Genomic DNA, 20,560 nt, shown 5'->3' with positions numbered 1-20,560 from the left:
ATTGTGGAAAAGCAGCATCACTTGCCCCATAACCTCAGCCATGCAGAACACAATGCCATCCACAGCCTCAGAAACAACTCTGACATCACAATCAAAAGGCTGACAAAGGAGGTGCTGTCATCCTCATGAATAGGTTGGAATATGAACAAGAGGCTGCTAGGCAGCTCTCCAACACCACTTTCTACAAGCCATTACCTTCTGATCCCACTGAGGGTTACCAAAAGAAACTACAGCATTTGCTCAAGAAACTCCCTGAAAAAGCACAAGAACAAATCCGCACAGACACACCCCTGGAACCCCGACCTGGGGCATTCTATCTGCTACCCAAGATCCATAAACCTGGAAATCCTGGACGCCCCATCATCTCAGGCATTGGCACCCTGACAGCAGGATTGTCTGGCTATGTAGACTCCCTCCTCAGGCCCTACGCTACGAGCACTCCCAGCTATCTTCGAGACACCACTGACTTCCTGAGGAAACTACAGTCCATCGGTGATCTTCCTGAAAACACCATCCTAGCCACTATGGATGTAGAAGCCCTCTACACCAGAATTCCACACAACGATGGACTACAAGCCGTCAGGAACAGTATCCCCGATAATGTCACAGCAAACCTGATGGCTGAACTTTGTGACTTTGTCCTCACAAGTCCATAACTATTTCACATTTGAGGACAATGTATACCTTCAAATCAGCGGCACTGCTATGGGTACCCACATGGCCACACAGTATTCCAACATTTTTATGGCTGACTTAGAACAACGCTTCCTCAGCTCTCGTCCCCTAATGCCCCTACTTTACTTGTGCTACATTGATGACATCTTCATCATCTGGACCCATGGAAAAGAAGCCCTTGAGGAATTCCACCATGATTTCAAAAGTTTCCATCCCACCATCAACCTCAGCCTGGATCAGTCCACACAAGAGATCCACTTCCTGGACACTACGGTGCTAATAAGCGATGGTCACATAAACACCACCCTATACCGGAAACCTACTGACCGCTATTCCTACCTACATGCCTCCAGCTTTCACCCAGACCACACCACACGATCCATCGTCTACAGCCAAGCTCTACGATACAACCGCATTTGCTCCAATCCCTCAGACAGAGACAAACACCTACAAGATCTCTATCAAGCATTCTTACAACTACAATACTCACCTGCTGAAGTGAAGAAACAAATTGACAGAGCCAGAAGAGTACCCAGAAGTCACCTACTACAGGACAGGCCCAACAAAGATAATAACAGAACGCCACTAGCCATCACCTTCAGCCCCCAACTAAAACCTCTCCAACTCATCATCAAGGATCTACAACCTATCCTGAAGGATGACCCATCGCTCTCACAAATCTTGGGAGACAGGCCAGTCCTTGCCTACAGACAGCCCCCCAACCTGAAGCAAATACTCACCAGCAACCACGCACCACACAACAGAACCACTAACCCAGGAACCTATCCTTGCAACAAAGCCCGTTGCCAACTGTGTTCACATATCTATTCAGGGGACACCATCATAGGGCCTAATCACATCAGCCACACTATCAGAGGCTTGTTCACCTGCACATCTACCAATGTGATATATGCCATCATGTGCCAGCAATGCCCCTCTGCCATGTACATTGGCCAAACTGGACAGTCTCTACGTAAAAGAATAAATGGACACAAATCAGATGCCAAGAATTATAACATTCATAAACCAGTCAGAGAACACTTCAATCTCTCTGGTCACTTGATTTCAGACCTAAAGGTTGCAATATTAGAACAAAAAGACTTCAAAAACAGACTCCAACGAGAGACTGCTGAATTGGAATTAATTTGCAAACTGGATACAATTAATTTAGGCTTGAATAGAGACTGGGAGTGGATGTGTCATTACACAAAGTAAAACTATTTCCCTATGTTTATTTCCCCCAACCCCCACTGCTCCTCGGATGTTCCTGTTAACTGCTGGAAATGGCCCACCTTGATTATCACTACAAAAGGTTTTCTCGCCCCCCCCCACTGGTAATAGCTCGTCGTAAGTGATCACTCTCCTTACAGTGTGTATGATAACACCCACTTTTTCATGTTCTGTGTGTATATAAATCTCCTCACTGTATTTTCCACTGAATGCATCCAGTGAAGTGAGCTGTAGCTCACGAAAGCTTATGCTCAAATAAATTGGTTAGTCTCTAAGGTGCCACTAGTACTCCTTTTCTTTTTGAGAATATAGACTAACACGGCTGCTACTCTGAGACAAGTCAGTCTTTGTTCATGCCTATTGTGGGAACAACAAAAGCTGACATTCAAAATAAGTATGTAAATGGTCCCTGTTATACTAGCAATCAGTATTGCTACAGAGGGTCCTTTAAGACTGTGGAGGGGAGTCTATCATATTCCGGGGTGGGGAGAGGGTGGGAGGTTCTGCAAACACAGATTTAGGAAACAACAATAGAGAGAGGAAGTGGGTGGTCCTGGAATTGCATTTTGTGATTTGAAGAAGATGTACGCAGCTAACTCTGTGGAAGCCTCACATCTGGAACCTTGAAGTGTTGGCAGGGCAATCCTCTTCTTTCTCTGGCCAGTGAGAGAGAATCCTCGGAAATGTAGCCCCAGAATTGCTGTGATTTTTTCTGGCCTTCCTATTGGGTCATGCTGGGGAAGGATATAGGAGTTAAACCACCTCCTTCCCACAGAACTGTGACTGAAGCTGCTGATATTCTTTGTACCGGACACAGTCAGAACTCTACTTGGTTAGAGTACCCCACAAACTTCTGATCTCTAGAGAGACTGAAAACTCAGCAGGAACCTTTTGGAAGAAGAAACTCTGGGGGCATTTTGTCTGTGTTTGGACTTGATTACAAGACTGTTGTTTGTTTGGGACTTTGCAACAAGACCTCTGAGGAGAGTCTTAGTTCTCTAGAAAATGCCCATCCCTAAGAAGAATTGTATTGCTTGTTTTTAAAATAGCTTGATAGACGTAACGTCTGGGTGACATTCCCTTGCAGTCTATTTAACATCCATACATAAACAAAATGGAAATGTTTCAACAAACTATACTCCTCCATCAGGGTTTGCAGTGGCTGGATGTATCCTGGACGATGAAGTGTTAAGGTCATTTTCAGAAACTATCCCATGAGTGCAGGTATATAAGTACAGATGGACAATGTGATGTTCACAGGGAATCTATCGTGTGTACTACAAGAAGTGCTGAGAGCGTTGTTAGGACAGCATGATATCTCTGGTCAACCCTATTCATAGGTGTGGCAAATTCAAATTTTTTTGTAATTTTTGATGATATTGATTATTTTTAAGCATTTTTTCCTTATTTTTTTCTATTTAAATTTTCACAACTGTGGGAAATTGAGGGGGCAGGAACAGGACCAGACAATAATTATTTAATGACATTAGAAACTGAGATTCAAGAAGTTAAAGCTTTATAAGCATTAAAACACAAAATTGTCAACATTGCACCTCAAAACATACAAAATAAATATCCTTAAATCAAACTCTTAAGTTTTCAAGCAGCATTTTTCTTACTTTGGCTATCTATAAATTTTGATTATTGGTAGAAATATTTTTTTTAATCAGTGTGTGTGGATATGGTGAATGCAACATTTACGGACATACACAACTAAAAATTAAATCCTTCCAAGCAGGGTTGCCAACTTTCTAATGGCACAAAACCGAACACCCTGGCCCTGCCCCTTCCACAAGGCCCTGCCCCCTGCTCACTACATTCCCCCTCCCTCCCTCACTTTTACTGGGGTGGGGCAGGGGCTTGGGGTACCAGAGGGGGTGAGGGTTCCGGCTCGGGGTGTCAGATCTGGGGTAGGAGGGGTGGGGCCAAGGAATTTGGCATGCGGGAGGGGTGTGGGTTGAGGCAGGGGGTTGGGGTGCAGGGGGGTGTGAGGGCTCTGGACTGGGGGACGGGCTCTGGGCTGAGACGAGGGATGAGGGGTTTGTGGTGCAGGAGGGGGCTCCAGGTTTGGGGGGGCTCAGAGCTGCAGCAGGGGCTTGGGGTGCAGGAGGGGGTACAGGCTCTGGGCTTGGGGTGCAGACTCTGGGGTGGAGCCGGGAATGAGGGCTTTGGGGTGCAGGAGGCGGTCTCTGGCTGGGGGGTCTCAGGACTGGGGCACTGGGTTGGGGCACGGGTTTGGGGCTTACCTTGTGTGGCTCCCAGTCAGCAGCACAGCAGGGCTGAGGCAGGCTGCCTGCCTGTCCTGACACCGCGTTGTGCGTGCCCTGGAAGTGGCCAATAGGTCCAACACTAGTAGGCGGGGGGGCAGGAGGCTTTGCGCCCGTGGCCCCCACGCCTAGGAGCCGGACCTGCTGGCTGCTTTCGGAGTGCAGTGCTGTGCCAGGACAGGTGGGGACTAGCCTGCCTTAGTGCCGCAGCACTGCTGAGCGGACGTTTAATGGCCTGGTCGGTGGTGCTGACTGGAGCCACTGGGGTCTCTTTTTGACCGGGTGTTCCGGTCGAAAACCGGATACCTGGTCACCCGGTCACCCTACCTACCTATTGATCTGAATATTTTATTAGATTTGCTAATGATAGCATCAAAAGGTGCATGAGAGAGAGAATATAAGTGCCGTGTGATTAGTTTTGTGACAGTGCAGCCAGTGTGGTTGAAAAATCTTATTTTATGTGGTAACAAATGGCTGTTTGGTACATGGTTCAGTCTTTCTGTCAGTAAGCTCAGACAGAAGGTATGTCAGAGATTACATTACCTATATTATTTAAATTGTTTTGAAGCAACCACTTTCTGTTTGTATTTAGCAGCTGGGAAGGTGACTGTTGTTTTGTCATCCTCATAAAGTAAGGTTGAATACCTTTGGAATTTGCCTAGACGTTTGTTTGGGAGAAACCCAAGTTCATGAAAATCTCTGAAGAGTATAGACAGGATATTGACTGTTTGCCAGAAGGTAACAAATATTAATTTGAACTGGTGTGCAGAAGAATTACTTCACATATTTAAGCTGGCAATGATACTTGTTTCTGTACAGTGGAATTCACATTAAATTGCTGAAGCTATTGAAGTGTGGAAGAAGCTTGAAAAACGTTTTTGATCAGTCTTTAATATAGTCTAATTTTCTACTCACAACAGAATTTTGATTGTTCATAAACAAACCTCAGAGTTTTACTGCTCTGCATCTTGAGGATTTTAGTAATATTAAATTTGTGGAGAATTATTTAAAATTGAGTAAATATTGCCTAGTTTTTCCATTTTGATAACTGACATTATTTTCTTCTCTTAAAAACAAAATTATAAGAAACTAATTGAGTTCATGTGCCATGAGGATAATTTGATTTTCAAACAAAATTCACTTGTTACACTGGAAAGATGAAGAATGTCATGTACATATGAAAGATAGCTGGCATTAACTGAATAGACAGTGTGGTACATGATCACTCTATGTTCATTATTGCTGTTTGGCAGGTTGCTTAAAGGAATAACAGGAGGTTACATAAAAGTAGAAGATGGAGGAAATGGAAGAGACGGGGAGAGACCAAGGCTAAAAGACCAAAGTGGACAAGTTATATAGCCTTGGTAGATGATATTCATAGACTGAGATGCCTTGTAGAAACACCCAGCAGAAAAGGAATTCACCCAGGCCATTTTTCTAGTGAGGCTAGAAAATGATCAGTGTTTGAGACCTCCTGTGTCCATTCACTTAAGCAGAGTTTCTTGGAGTTCCCAATGGATAAATAATGGGGACAAGTCACGAACACAGAACAATCTGAATAATTTGGTGAGCTGCATGCAGTTAAACAGCATGTGTTTTAATATGGACAAATGCAAGGGTGTACATTTAGGAACAAGGAATGTAGGCCATAGTTACAGGATGTATCCTGGAAATCAGGGACTCTGAAAGTACTTAGGGGTCATTATAAGTAGTCAACTGAACATGAGCTTCCAGTGCAGTTCTGTGGCAAAAAGGTCTAACACACTCCTTGGATATAGAAGCAGGGGAATATTGAAGAGGAGTAGAGAGATGGTATTACTTCTGTATATGACATCGATGAGACAACTACTGGAATGCAGTGTCCAGTTCTGGTGTTAATGCTTTAAAAAGATGTTGGGGAAAGCTAGAGGAGGTTCAGAAAAGAGCTACAAAAATGATTTGTGGTCTGGAAAACCTGTTTTACAATTACAGACTTAAAGAGTTATTTCTTCCTTTTTCCAGAGAGACAGTTAAGATCTGACTTGATCAGTCAGTAAGTACCTACACAGGGAGAAGATATCTGATACCAAACTTACTTAAACTAGTAGACAAAGGCATAAGATCCAGTGGCTGGAAGTTTAAGATCGAATTGGAAACAAGATCCAACTTTTAAAAGTCCGGGTAATTTTACCACTGGAAGAGGTTACCAGAGCAAGTAGTACATTCAGCATCTCTTTATCTACATAGTCTTTAAATTCAGTGCCTTTCTGAAAGCGGTTTAGCCACAAATTATTGGGCTCAGTAGTATTCCCTTACATTCTTACAAGAATAATTTCCTCTACTTACAGGAATTACTTTTGGTTTGTGTTATGTAGAAGTTCAGTTAGTGGTCTCATCTCGCCTTAAAATGTATGGATCTGTGCAATCCTCCATTAGGCATTCGTAGCCAATGCATTTTAAACTCTTGTAAATGTTGCAAGAAATGGGCAAATAAACCATAACATTTCACAATGGGGGAAAAATTCACAATTTTAAAAAATGATTACCTTTCTTTTTGTCTTAGAAGGTTTATTGCAATGCAGTTAATACAGCTGGGTAAGTGCAGGACTCTGGATAACGGCCCACAACACAGTGAGTTAATATGAAAGAAAAGGACACAAGGACTGAGATTTTGTTAACTTTTGGTATCAGTAAACATAAATAGCAGATGCCTGTAAGTATAGATTTCACTATTAGATCAGGAATTGTTACATATAAAACATTACATGCTAATTAATTATTTTAAGTAGAGACCTAGTTTAGTAGAGACACTGCTGGAAACAGTAGTTAATGTTACCATTTGTATTTGGAAATGGCTGACCTACAGTGGATGGGCAGAGAGCTAATTATATGTAAAAATGTTTATATCATCCCAGGGTGGCTGATAGAAGAGGACAGGTGGGACCAGAGATCCCTAGGCATTCCTTTAGAAAGTGGCAGTAGATGTCCTGGCATAGCAATGGGGGGAGGGATAGCTCAGTGATTTGAGCATTGGCCTGCTAAACCCAGGGTTGTGAGTTCAATCCTTGAGGGGGCCATTTAGGGATCTGGGGAAAAAATTGGGGATTGGTCCTGCTTTGAGCAGAGGGTTGGACTAGATGACCTCCTGAGGTCCCTTCCAACCCTGATAGTCTATGATTCTATGTGACTACAGTGACAAGCCACAGAGGCTTATCTTGGTATCTATGTGTCTGTAAGGAAATGCTTTTAGTCTAGTCAACAACATTTCAGTGGAGACTGTTGCGCCTGAAGTTCCCATTCAGTTTTAAATTATGCATGCCCCATAGCACGTATAAATGAATGTTTTGTATGAGGCTGTTAGAGAGGGAGATGGATGGCTTATAAATTGAGATGTTATTCTGTTTCGTGTTCGGCCAAATTGAGTTTGATAGCTGAGAGTAGGAGCACAAAGTTATTTGAGTTTTGTGAATGCAAGAAGGAATATCAATGGAAGAACCACAGTTTTTACCACAGAAAAATCCAAAGGTAGAAAAAGGAGGGATTGCCTTGATTGTATTTTGCTTTGTTTTCTTAGCTTGCTAAAGGCTGATTCTTTTCAGCTTTCATAAAGATTGCAGAAGTTGAAAGGAAGCTTTTCCCATATAAAGAAAAAGGTTGAGGAATTGTAAAATGAGTTAAATATTTCCATTTAAGATCCTACAAAGTGGCTTATATGGGATGTGTATGGTGCTCTGGAAAGGGGAAGTAGTAAAAAACAGCTACGTTCTTCCATACATTAGTGCTCCCTGTTCTGGATCCATCTTTCTTTTCTCTCCTTCTCTTTAAACCCTCTAGTGTGGCGGGATAGCCTACAGAAATTATTGCAGTGCTAGGTCACGGAGTCACCCCTGTGTACACCCCTATCGAAGGGCAGAAAAGAGTAGAAGAAAGAAAGCCCTAGCTGTCTACCTCCTCCCTTCATTTATAGCAGAGGGAGCTTTCCTGTTTCACCCTTGATACCTCAAGGGAGCTTCCACTCCCAGTTGGTTTGGAGAAGGTAAGCTCTTTGGGGAAGAGACCATGTGTGTATATATATAAGATGCACCATTGTATGTAAGACCGTCATCACTAATTGAAGGACAAAGTCTCCTTAACACCTTCCATGTCCCTTCTATTATCTTGTGGGAGTGCAGGGATGACACTCTCAGCCCAACAAGCCCTTGTATTTAACTTTGACGGCTCCAGAGCTCAGCCAGGGAGATATTGTATCTGGACCGTGTAGGTCGTTTTTACTAGCCAGGAAGGAACCAGCACCCTTGGTTATGACACACCCTCCAATGTCATTCCTATGAGCCTTTGTCAAGCTGGAAGGAAAAAGTGGAACCACTTTTGTGTTACTTTAATCATTACATGACAGCTGTTGAGAGGGAAGTACCCCCTCAGCATAGAGACCAGACTATGCTCCTGAGTGTCCCCAAAAGTCCGTAGAAGCAACCCCAAGAGGCTGAATTTGAGCCCTTTAGAACCAGAGCATATTTTCTACTGTTTGGCATTTGTTAATAAAGTGAACTAAAGAATCAGAAATAAGCATGTATCTTTAAAGGAGATAGTAAATGTCATCTTTAGAAGCCTATTGCATTTATTATACATTTTTTCTATGTACAGCACAGTGTTTATTATAATTGTGACATATTAAACTGGAAAAGAGGGAATATTGAAGTTCAAAAATGAAATATTCAGCATTATAAAAATAGTGGCTGATGTAGTAGGAGGTAATAGTTTGTAGTTAATAGCTGTGCTAATATGCAATATATCTAGTGTTAAAAATACAAAACAGACTTCTGTGAGAGAGACTGAAGCAACAAAAGCAGAGTAATTTTCAGGTGTAAGGCTGGCTTTCCATGCTGAATTCTTCCATTGTGACTAGATGTTATAACACAAATGATACTTAAGATCAAACTGTCCTGAGATATTTTCATCACCTACGCAAAGTTGTGGGAGAATTTTAATATCACTTTTGTGATTAATCTCCTGTTTTAATAATAGGGTTTGTTTTTTTTAAATAAAAAAGGGTGCAGAGAAGGAAAACAGACATTAAATGTTCTTGGACCATTATTTTGTCAGGCCAGGTATAATTGGGTCCTTGATGGACTGGATGGCCTAGTGGTTAATGCACACCCAGCCTTCGGAGCTGTGGTAAGGGAGCCTGGGCCTGCCCCCTCTAAAGGGTTGTGACCATAGGAGTATCAGCAGTGTTTGGCCTCCAAAGGGGCTCTCTGAGCTATCCTCCCTGGTCACTTCCTACTGCCGCTTTCCTCCTTCAGCTTCTGGTCCCGGATAAGGGAAAAAAAGAAAATTAAAAAGAAACCAAACCGTGAGCCCTAACTGGGCTCAGCATACAGTCCTGCTTCTTCAGGAAGGCTTCTCCGGCCCCTTTGTCAGGAGCCTTCACACTATCCTCAGACTCCCTTTCTGTGCTGGGTTGCTCCATTTTCAACCCTGTCTCCAGTTGCAGCATGTTCTGCAGGGGGGAGGGGCTACCTGGGCCCTGCAGCGGGTGGGACTACCAGGGCCCAGTACTGTCCTTTAACCCTTTCCAGCCCAGTGTGGAGTTTGTATACTCCATCACACTAGGCTTTACGTAATATTGTTAACACACTAGGACAGGATGTAATACAGTGGCTCAGAAATATGCTGTCCATGATTTACAGCTAATATGCATGAGGTATTATGGCACTGTTCTTGCTATCTGTGATACATACATGCTCTTGATGTGTCTTTAAAATGCTGCATATTACATATCATGATGCTATTTCATTACATGTTCATGAGAACTTGTAGGCCAAGTTTCTGCTTGAAGCTAATTTTAGCATCTGATTTATTTTTTGAAAAAAGACATATTAAATACAGATCCTTTAACCATTGGCAGGTGCCACTCTAGTTTAGTGGAACTCTAGCTATTGAGGCTGGACTAGCATCATACAGCGTTATGAGATCAGATGTGTTTACTTGCTTTAAATAAATCAAAGCCTGTGTTACACTCCAGTAGTTACAGAGGGGGCTGGTCCTATTTTAATTACCCACTGGTGTATTCACTTATACCAGCATGCTGACAACCTTTTCCCTTGAAGTTCACTGTCGTCATGTGATATCCTCTTTCTCCATTGGGAACAACAATGTATGTTCTTCTTTTCCTTCATATTGTGCAGGTATGTTTATACTTCTGTCAAAATTCTGAAATGAAAGGGTAAAAATATGTGACTAAAAAAGATTAAGGAAGGGTACTGGCATGCTTTATGTTCACAGGTTTTGCAATACATCCTCTCTGCTGTCTGCCTCTCTGTCTGCAGAGGATTTGTAAGAAATCCTACCTGGGTGTTTCCTATGTTCTGTTCTGCATTTTTGAAGAAATTGTGCTTCAGAGGTTGGACTTACAATTAGATAATCTATGTTAGAACCAGTGATGTGCCTGACAAACAAGAATTACAGGAAATATTTTCAAATGCTGCATGTTTCAAATGCACAAAATATTCAGACAAGATGTAACATCTACACAAATCTGATCTGTCTCAAATTAGCTGTTTTATGCCCTTTTATTTCATTTTGAAAAAATATGTACTTTTGAAGATGCCTTCCTAAATTATTAGGTTCTGCATGTTGTTGTATTTTACAGGATAATCTTGCTGGACAGTTTGGTCAGTAATCTGAATTTAGATTCTAAGAACAGGAGACCGTTTTGGTAATTTTCACAAGATATATTTTTAAGATCAGAGAATTCTAGCCACTCTGGTTTGAAAAATCCAAGTTTCTTTAAAAAAACTGTGTGTGTGTGTGTGTGTATATATATAATATAATTTAGGAAGCCAAAAAGAGATTTCTAGCACCTTGTAGTAAGAAAAGAGTGGGGGACACAGGGAGGGAAGGACGGTAATATGCAATAGGAAACTATGCTTATAATAAGCCATAAGTGAAGGTTAACATACATTCTGGCCCAAAATAAAAAGTCAACTTTCTCCTTTGTCAAGGCTACTTGTTTTATTTATAGGTCCATGTGATTTGTATTAGGACTTGGGTAGGGAATTAAGTCTTTAAACATAAGATCGCTTTGGTCTCCTAGGATACATACAGTAATAGCTATATAGTTATCCATAAGGTTTCACGGTAGCCAGCATAGAAATATTGTTAAACTTTAATTTAGTAATTTGAGCTACTTTATGAAGAAAGGTTTTGATTTCATTTGTTTTCTGTCCATTGCAAAATAAATACAAAAATTTGATGTGAAGAATCACCTCCTAAAAACTTCACTCAAAATGATGCACTACTAAATTAAAAAGAAAAGTAAATCAAGACATTTTGAAACAAAGCTGCATTCCTCTATTATTTAGTTTTCTTTTTTTCTAATTCTGTTCATCTTACAGAACTTCCTGCTAGTAAAAATTACCCATTCAATATCTCCTAGCTTTGTATTTTGAAGCAATCATATTTGATATTTTCAAATGGAGATCCTTGCAGAAGATAATACTGTTATTCCTTTTGATGCAAGCAGCCAAAATTTGGAGTTTTATCACAAAACTTTTGTGGGTTATTTCTGTTAAGCAGAGAACTTGATGATGGAGTCAGGTATTTCTTTGATGCAATCCTGTTTTATTTACAAATAAAACAAAGTACTGTTTTCCTGGACAAAGTGGAAATCAAACTGCATACAGTTTCTTTGCTCCCAGTTCCAAACTTCTGTCCAGATAGCACTCTTCTCCAAAGCTCTCTTAGCTTTTTCTCAGGGACATGCTGCAAGTGCTCCTCTGAGGCTTCCTTATTGCCTTCTCTGTCTCATTCTGAGGTAAAAAGAAAAGGAGTACTTGTGGCACCCTAGAGACTAACCAATTTATTTGAGTATAAGCTTTCGTGAGCTACAGCTCACTTCATCGGCTGCTACTCTGAAACCTGTCATTCTGAGGTGTTTCTGGTGCTTCTGTGTCACACACACACCTGTGATCCAATCAATCCCTTGCCCCTGCGTTTATCAGACCTGTGGGAAACCCCTTGGCCCCTGCAACTGCCCAGGCTTGCGTTCAGTCTAGTCCTTGTTCAATGGTTTTCCATTGTTTTAACTATCACTAAACTAAGGAGCATTTTGACATGGAAGAAACTACAGAAAAATAAAATGGCCAAGAGTGTGTCTGGGAGCTTTACAATTAGCATCATTTGTTTATTAAACTTAATGTGATGCAACAATAATTGTATTAATAATTCATGTGGAACAATACTTTATAGTGAAATCATCACATTTATGGTCTCCAAAAGATAGCCCAAGTGAAATGTATTTGAGCCATCATGTTAATTCTCTATCCTGTTGCCTTTTCCATACAAAACTCCCATTTGAAGTCCAGGAGTCCCAACACAGAAAAACTATGAGATCAGGCCTTGAACTGTAACAATCTCACAGATCATATCATACTCAAATTAAGAATGAAAAAAATACTGACTCTATTAATTAGTCTACATGAGAAAGTTGCACTTGTTTAACTTAGATCATTTTTAAAAAAAGCTTTAGTGAAACCAATGCAAAATCGTGTATAGACAATTATATTTTAATAATGCTTTATTTCCTTTTATCTTAAGTCAGAAAGGAATTGACTTAAGCTAAACTGAGATGAAATTCTTCAAAACAAGTGTCTACACAGGATTTTGCAGTGGTTTAAAATCACGCCCTTTAGTTAAACTGGTCTGTGTAGACAGCCCGCAAGTCTGTGTGTTTCCGATGTCCTCAGTTTTGAAGCTCCCAAATGGAAGTGGCTTGGCTACAAGGGGCTTTTTAGTACAGTACGCTATTCTTCTGTTGTAGAGTGTTTCTAGTCTGTAGACAAGACCCAAGATCATTCAACTAAAGTCCTTTTCAGAATCCCTGGATTTTTTTTCCTAACCACAGGTGGAATAAGTTCTGTTCACGCTGCCTTAGCTGAATAGTCATTAGAGAGAGGGCTGGTTCTCTGACCCTTTTTTTTTTATTAAATGTCTTCTAATATACTACAAGTGAGAGTAAGGTATTCTACCACAAAGTGTTCTTAGTTATGTTACTGATTAAATGAAATTGTGTATTCTTGATGGACAAAGGTGGGTTTTACATCTCTAGTTCTTAGATGGTTAATTTTAAAGTGCAATGTTAATTTTTGGTTTCCAGAGCTACTAAAATTCAGGGTTTTTTGTTTTTTACTTTTAAAAGTGTGACAATCCTTTAAGAACATTTTCCAAAAGGTTAGTGTTATTTCTGCTGAACCTTAACTCTGGGTTAACAAAGTTCGACCTGCAAATTAATTATCATAAAGCTGATGACTGACAGCCTATGAGACTGAAGTTCTCTGTCTCTTCACAGAACAGGAACAGTTTGGGCAGCAGCAATGCAGATTTCCTCATACTGCCTGCCAACATGCCTTAAATCTGACCAGGAAGAGGCCACCTAGAAGGGTGAGAATTGAAAGTAGTTAATTTTCCATAATCAGTTACTATGTGGCTTTTTTTTTTTTTTTTTTTTTTTTTGCTAGCGAGGCTGTCATTTGTGGGTGAATTGTGTGGAAAGGCTCCACTTGTCCTTTGGGGACTGGAGTGAGACTCATGTCACACAAGGTACTGAGTTTCTGTGAGATGGTGGCAGCCCTGAGTCACTACCAGATCTGGATTTTTGAAAAAGTAATCTACCGCTGAAAAGCTCCATTCCCATTTCTAATCTGCACTGCATTCACACTGAGATCTTGATAGACATGCAAAATATTACTTTGTGTAGGTATCTTATTTGTTACAAAAAGATTTTGGAACATTTAGCTTGGGATGGGGAGAAAATTCTATAGACTTTAGAAAGAAGTATGAGTTAGAATTTTATCTTTATGCCAACCTACCCTGTCAAGAAAAGTTTGAATTTCCAACCCTGTGTGTCTTACGTGCACATAGGCAGGTTATTTCCAATGATAGAATGTAATTTCTTAAAGAACTGCTTTCAGAAGTATTGCATCCTGTAGTACCATGCTTCAAGACCATAATCATGAGTACCCAAAGTAGGTCTGGAAGTTGTGACATAGCCCTTAGGAACTGGGCAAATAGCATAGGGGGAGTATAGTCCAAAGTATCCTTGTTAGAATCTGCAGTGCCAAATTTAAGAATGCCTAGAAGACTATAGGAGGAAGGAGGAAAGGGCTGACTGCTTCCCCATATTATTGACTGTCTTCACGCATTCTCTCTCTGTCATTGGAGCATTGACCAAGAATTTCAAATATGCATGCATGAAGTTAGGCTTTTTAAATAAGTGGCCTGATTTTTCAAGTGCTGAGGAGCCAGCAGTTCCCAGTGAAGTAAAAGGGAGCTGCAGGGACCTTGGCACTTCTGAAAATCCAGCAGTTTATTTAGGATCTTAAACATGGTTTTAGGCTCCTAACCGTAGGCATCCATTTTTTAACATCTTGGCTTCTGTCTTTTTTGGCTGACATTCAATGTAAATGTTATCATAGCATGATACATCCCTCATTTGCTAACTCTGCAGCTGTAATCCAAATTAGAGCCCCTTGATTTTTCCCAGTTAGATTTTTTTTCCATATTTAGTCGTGGGATGAAGTACTTGTCCATATCTGTTGCGTGCATGAACCAGGGTGGGTGAGGTAATATTTTTTTATTGGACCAACTTCTGCTGGTGAAAGAGACAGGCTTTTGAGCTACACAGAGCTCTTCTTCAGGTTTGGAGAAGAACTCTATGTAGCTGAAAAGCTTGTCTCTCTCACCAACAGAAGTTGGTCCAATAACAGATATTACCTCATCCACCTGGACTCTCTAATATCCTAAGAACCGACACGGCTACAACAACACCACTTTTATGAACCAGTAATTAGGTGAAATTATTTTAGTGTTTTGCATTAGTACTTATTACTCATTTTTGTAATTCACTTTTTTCTCTGGTTTTCCTAAAACTTGTTATGGCTTTTGTACATCTGTATGAAATGAAGTCTGACTACTATTTAATTACAAAGTAGTAATTTTCACTTTCATGCTCATGTTCTATTGTGTCTTTAAGTTTTAACCACAAAAAAAGAGCTAGACTTCCAAGAAAAGTGAACAGAGATGTTGCTGGCATGTAGGACTGATTATTCTTTCCTTCTGTGTCCAGTGTTTTGAAAATTGGGCTTTCCTTCCATGTGATCAAGTGGAAACAAGTTATTTAACATCTGGCTCCAGACTGCCATGCAAGTTTAAGAGTAAACCTAGAATGTGTATCAGAATCTGTTCTGTTAAGTTGCTGTATTATGGTAACACTGTACATCTTTGCTCACAGTTACACTTGAACCCTCTACTGCAGTGGTTTTCAAACTGCAGGTCGTGACCCAGTACAAGGTCACGGATTGGAAGGGATTGGGTCACGGCAGCTCTGATCCGCACGGCTGACTGGGCCGTTAAAAGTCCCATCTGCGGTGCTGCCCAGCTAAGGCAGGCTAGTTCCTACCTGTTCTGACACCATGCTGTGCCCCGGAAGCAGCCAGCAGCAGGTCCAGCTACTAGGCGGGAGGGGCCCCATGGGGCTCCATGCACTGCCCCCACCCCAAGCACCGGCTCTGCACTCCCATTGGCTGGAAACCAGCCAATGGGAGCTGGGGGGCTCAGGGCCTGTGGGCGAGAGCTGCGCAGAGCCACTTGCGTGCCTCCACCTAGGAGCTGGACCTGCTGCTGGCCACTTCTGGGGTACAGTGCGGTCACGGTGCCAGGACACGCAGGAAGCCTGCCTTAGCTGCGCCGCTGCCTGGGAGTTGCCTGAGGTAAGCCCACACCCCAACCCCACGCCCCAATCCCCTGCCCCAGCCCTGACCCCCCCCCCAAACCCGGAGCCCCCTCCTGCACTCCAAACCCCTCATCCCTGGCCCCAGCCCAGAGCCCCCCTCCCATACCCTGAACCACTCATTGCCAGCCCCACCCCAGAGCCTGCTCCCCCAGCCCAGAGCCCCCCTCCCACACCCTGAACCACTCATTGCCAGCCCCACCCCGCAGCCCTCACCCCTTCATCCCCAGCTCCGTTGGGTCATAGGCATTAACAATTTTCTTCAACTGGGTCACAAGAAAAAAAGTTTGAAAACCACTGCTCTACTGTATTTCAATAACCTCTTGCTGAAATACAGAAATACTTTGTTCCCAAGAACACTCTTGTAGGATACAAGGGATGTACTGTACTGGACAAACTTCCCAGTCCAGTGTATGTACTGTTTAACTTACTACATACCATGGAGAGAACCTTGCTGTTCTGTGGATCCTGATGACCCCAGGATTACTATTTATTTTAATTGCAACCGGCCAAGATGGTGACTGGAATAGGATTTTAAGGGTGTAGAACTAAAAAGCTTTAAGACATAGAATGGATATGGAAATGGATTTAAGAAAAACAGTTTTATCCAACAAATGCTCCTTACAAGTCTCTCTAATTCCACGGCCATGAAATGTGCTTACAAAGACTGGAGTAAGAAAGTGTATTATGCCCAGTTTTTGACTGATACAAATGCAATGTTATCTTAATTTGTATATTCTTTGTCTCTTTTGGATATATCCACACAGAGATTTAATTTCTGTGTGAATTCTATTCTTAAAATCCTGGATAAAGTGGGTGGGGTAGGGGTGTTTGTGTGTAAATAAATATATATATATATATATATATATAAAGAGCTGTTTATCTTTCTAAACACAACATTTAATTAAAAGAAAGTTTTATGGGTGTCTCATAATATTCACTAAATGTAGCAAGTTGTGGGGAAGGGATAACTCAGTGGTTTGAGCATTGTCCTGCTAAACCCAGGAGTTGTGAGTTCAATCCTTGAGGGGGCCATTTGGGAGCTGGGGCAAAAATTGGGGATTGGTCCTGCTTTGAGCAGGGGGTTGGACTAGATGACCTCCTGAGGTCCCTTCCAACCCTGGTATTCTATGATTCTAAGTTACTACTGAGTAGATTGGATAGATTTATATCAGATATGTGTTAGACCTTAGTTCCTCCTGTGATGCTGACACATTGGGCAGTCCAGTTCCTTCACTGATTACAGTCGCTTGTTAATTGTAGTAGTTCTTCCCAGGTGATGCCACCGCATTCAATATTCTCTGTCACTGTTTTCTGCCAGTTCTTCCTTGGCCTTGCTCATTTTCTCTGTTCTTTCTCGGGTACCCAGTTCAATGCTTACTTAGCATGTCTCCCATCTTCCATACAGTGTACATGTCCCAACCATCTGAGCCTTCTTTCACAAGTTGCAAGTTATTACTGTATAGATTTGTATCACATAAGTATCTGTTTATTTTAAGTGTTGTATTTTTGTCCTTAGAATTTCTTTTGCATGCAATAAAGATTTTTACTTAAAACTAGGTGGTATAAGAATGTCCAGTTACTCATAACCAGGGCATCCAGTGTTTTCCATGGCATTCTGGATTTAAATTTTGCAGAAAGGTCTGTAGTTTCTGTAGCATACCAACTGCTAAAACCTGTGACATTCTGAAACTTCTGTGGTGCTTTGAAGTGAATGGAAAATCATTCAGAAGAACTAAAAACCAAGGAAAACCAGAGGCTGCATTGTGAATTCCTCATGAGTGGACCCCAGCTCTTGTGCAGAGCCCTGTTGACTTTAGTGAGGCTCTGTGCAGGAGACATCCATCCGGTGCAGGTTTGGGACCTAAAGTGGGGCCAGTCCTGCTCCCATTGAAACCAATGACAAACCTTGCATTGACTTTAGAGGTGCTGGGTTGGGCCATTGTCAGGGGATGTCTTGATACAGATTTCTAATTTATTTTTCCTCTCTTGTCTGTTCATGCACTATTTTACTATATGAACTTGGTTATATTACAGCAACACCCATTTGGTATGTCTTCACTGCAGTTAACTCGCTTGATCTGCACCTGGGTCTGAGCACTTCAGTTGATCTAACTCAGGTGTGACCAACCACCATCTAGAGGTTTGTCTTTATTGCAGTGTTAACTCAGATGTTACCCCAACTTAAATCCCATCCACACATTAAAACCTCATAACTTCAGTGTGTTGGTAGTTTTTAACTTGAGTTGACTGATCCACCAGGGCATGTAGCACAACTCATTAGCTCTAATACAATCACACTGTGCTGCAGACTAGATGGAATAACTCTGCAGTTAATACAGTCATTCTGTGCAACTCAAATGCTAATTTTCAGCTCTTACTTGACGTAGGCTAATTAGAGTATAGATAAGTCTGCCATGAAAACATAAGAAGGTAAATTTATTTTTTAAGAGCTGCCTCCATCCTGGTAATATTTACCGTGCCCTGGGAATAAGTAAATAGTCTCCAGATCTCTGGAGAAGCATTCCTTTGTTATGACTGTAGGCCAGTTTAAGTGCTTGCTAGTGATGGCCTTTAGCCAGTTGATGCAAGTGACTGAAGCTTCAAGTCCCCCAGGATGCCTTTTGTTCCCTTTCTATAACCCCTCACACTTCTCCCTCATAGCATAAAGTGCCTTACGCTTTGCGGTTGGAAGTATTTCCTGCACTTCTCTGAGAATGTTTGGTAACCTATGATATATTGATTCCCCCTGCCTGTTGACAGAGAGCTATGGCCTTCCTTTTCCCTGCCAAGGGCTGAGCCATTTGTAAAAACTATCTCCTTGCTTTATCTCAAGAGTCCATCCTTCACACCAAGAAGAGTGGGCAGAACCAAGAGTTCCCACCTGTCCGGTTTAGATCTCCTTAGAAATTCTCCATTTTAGATAAGTGTTCTTTTACATTTGATCATATATTTTACCCAGTTTCCTTATCCTTTTACTGAGCCAAAGAGCTTGTTACTGAGCATAATCTGCCTCACAAAATAATTTCAACTCCCACTGCCATCCAGACTTTGACTGACTGGCAGAGAAGGGGAAGCCAAAAAGGAGGTAGGTGTCTGTCATGGAAGGTGGTGTAAGTTTGTCTGAAGGGTCAGGTTTCCTGTTTCTGCCTACAGACACCCTAAAAACTCTTACTCTGGAATCTACTTCCACTGGGGGAACTTGCAGGTAGCAATTGATTCTTTCTTTCCCCCCCACCCTCCCTTTATTTTCTGCCTGTTTTGGGTTCACCTCTTGTGGCTGCTGAGACCTTGACCCTCTCTCCAGGGTAGCTCCAAGATAGTTATCTCCTTGGGGATGTCTTCATTTAGACCCTTAGGATACTGATGTGATGGGGGCTTGCTCTCCAATTAAGACACCTCTCAAGCAAGATGAAAAGGGAATATAGCCACACTTCACTTTTTATTTCTTTCACCTGCCTCTGACTTTTAAAAATCTATATAATTTAATCAAATCATGTCTTTTGTATGTTACATTCTGGGTAGCCAGGAGCCCATTATGTTTAATGTAGTTAAAGTTGTTCTGCTTTTCTGTGGAAGCTGTCATTTGGGAACAGGATACATGGGAATGGGCTTTATAGAAGGTTTAGCTTCTTGATTGATGGCTTTCTGCTGTTTTAATCTCTCCAAACAGAAAGGGCAACCCAAATGTGAAAAGCTGTTAGATAGATTGTCTTGTAGAAAATAAATGCATGGATAAGCAACATTTTCACTCTCTGCCTCCCTCTGCAATTCAGTCAATCAGTAGGAAAGAAGCAGTCTGGCTAATTATCCCCTTGCTGTTAATTTCTTGACTGCAGGCATACTAATTTTTTTTTCTCAGACATAAAATCCTACCGCTTACAGTGATGTTAATCAAAGGTTGTGTTGGTGCTTTTCTATACTTTGGAGAAAAGCCATGTTTAGCTGAATTACTTAAGCTTGGGGAAATTGTTTTTTCAACTAAGAGAGCAATCAGGTTATTTAAATTTTGCAGTCTTGTACCAAAAAAAAAAAAAAAAAGCTTTGTTTTTAAAACAAACAATTTTTGGTCTCAGACTTGGTGAACGTATAATCCTGAATCATTTTTTTTCCTTATTAGATGAAATTGAGTCTGTTATTTCAAAAGTAATGTACTTTACTCTTCTTCCTGATAGAACACAGCACAGTGCTGAAGAGAGGGGAAAAAATCACCTACTAGTTTCATCTGTCTGAAGTATAATGGTGACACATCCATAGGTCCCTCTGGTATACACTCTGTGTTTATGGCAAGTTTGTGTTTTATTTTCATGGTATAATAGAAGCCATGGGTAAGGTCTGTAAAGTTCTGCATATTTATTTTGGCATTATGGCATATGATTATTATGGCCACAGAATAGCCAGCTTGGCTTTTGATATCCTGACTATTACACTGTAATGTGGGTTTTGAACCTGGGAGTCATAAGCAAGGGTTCACAACCATTTCCCTTTCTTCCTGGTTAATGGGAGGGAGCTCCCATAATTTTTTTGTGTTGTAGCATGGGGTCTCAATACAGGTATGAAAAAGATAGAAACCCATTGCTCCTTGAATGTTTACGGTCTTAGTTTGAACTCTTACATCCTT

The 20,560-nt window shown here is 41.4% G+C and overlaps 1 protein-coding gene across 2 annotated transcripts in view; it reads left to right on the top strand.

Annotated features, from left to right (window-relative positions):
- Nucleotides 1-20,560, top strand: part of LNX2 (ligand of numb-protein X 2) — a 91,927-nt gene that overhangs the window by 22,805 nt on the left and 48,562 nt on the right. The window contains exon 2 of one of the 2 annotated variants that reach the window (XM_084621237.1): nt 13,501-13,592. The exons of the other annotated variant lie outside the window; for it this stretch is intronic. The gene's annotated coding sequence lies outside the window, so the exon portion shown is untranslated. The remainder of the gene's footprint in view (nt 1-13,500; nt 13,593-20,560) is intronic. 2 annotated transcript variants of the gene reach the window in all.

The sequence above is a fragment of the Lepidochelys olivacea genome (assembly GCF_965140295.1).
Source record: "Lepidochelys olivacea isolate rLepOli2 genome assembly, chromosome: 1".
Taxonomy (NCBI): domain Eukaryota; kingdom Metazoa; phylum Chordata; order Testudines; family Cheloniidae; genus Lepidochelys; species Lepidochelys olivacea.
This window is presented reverse-complemented; position numbering and strand designations above follow the sequence as displayed.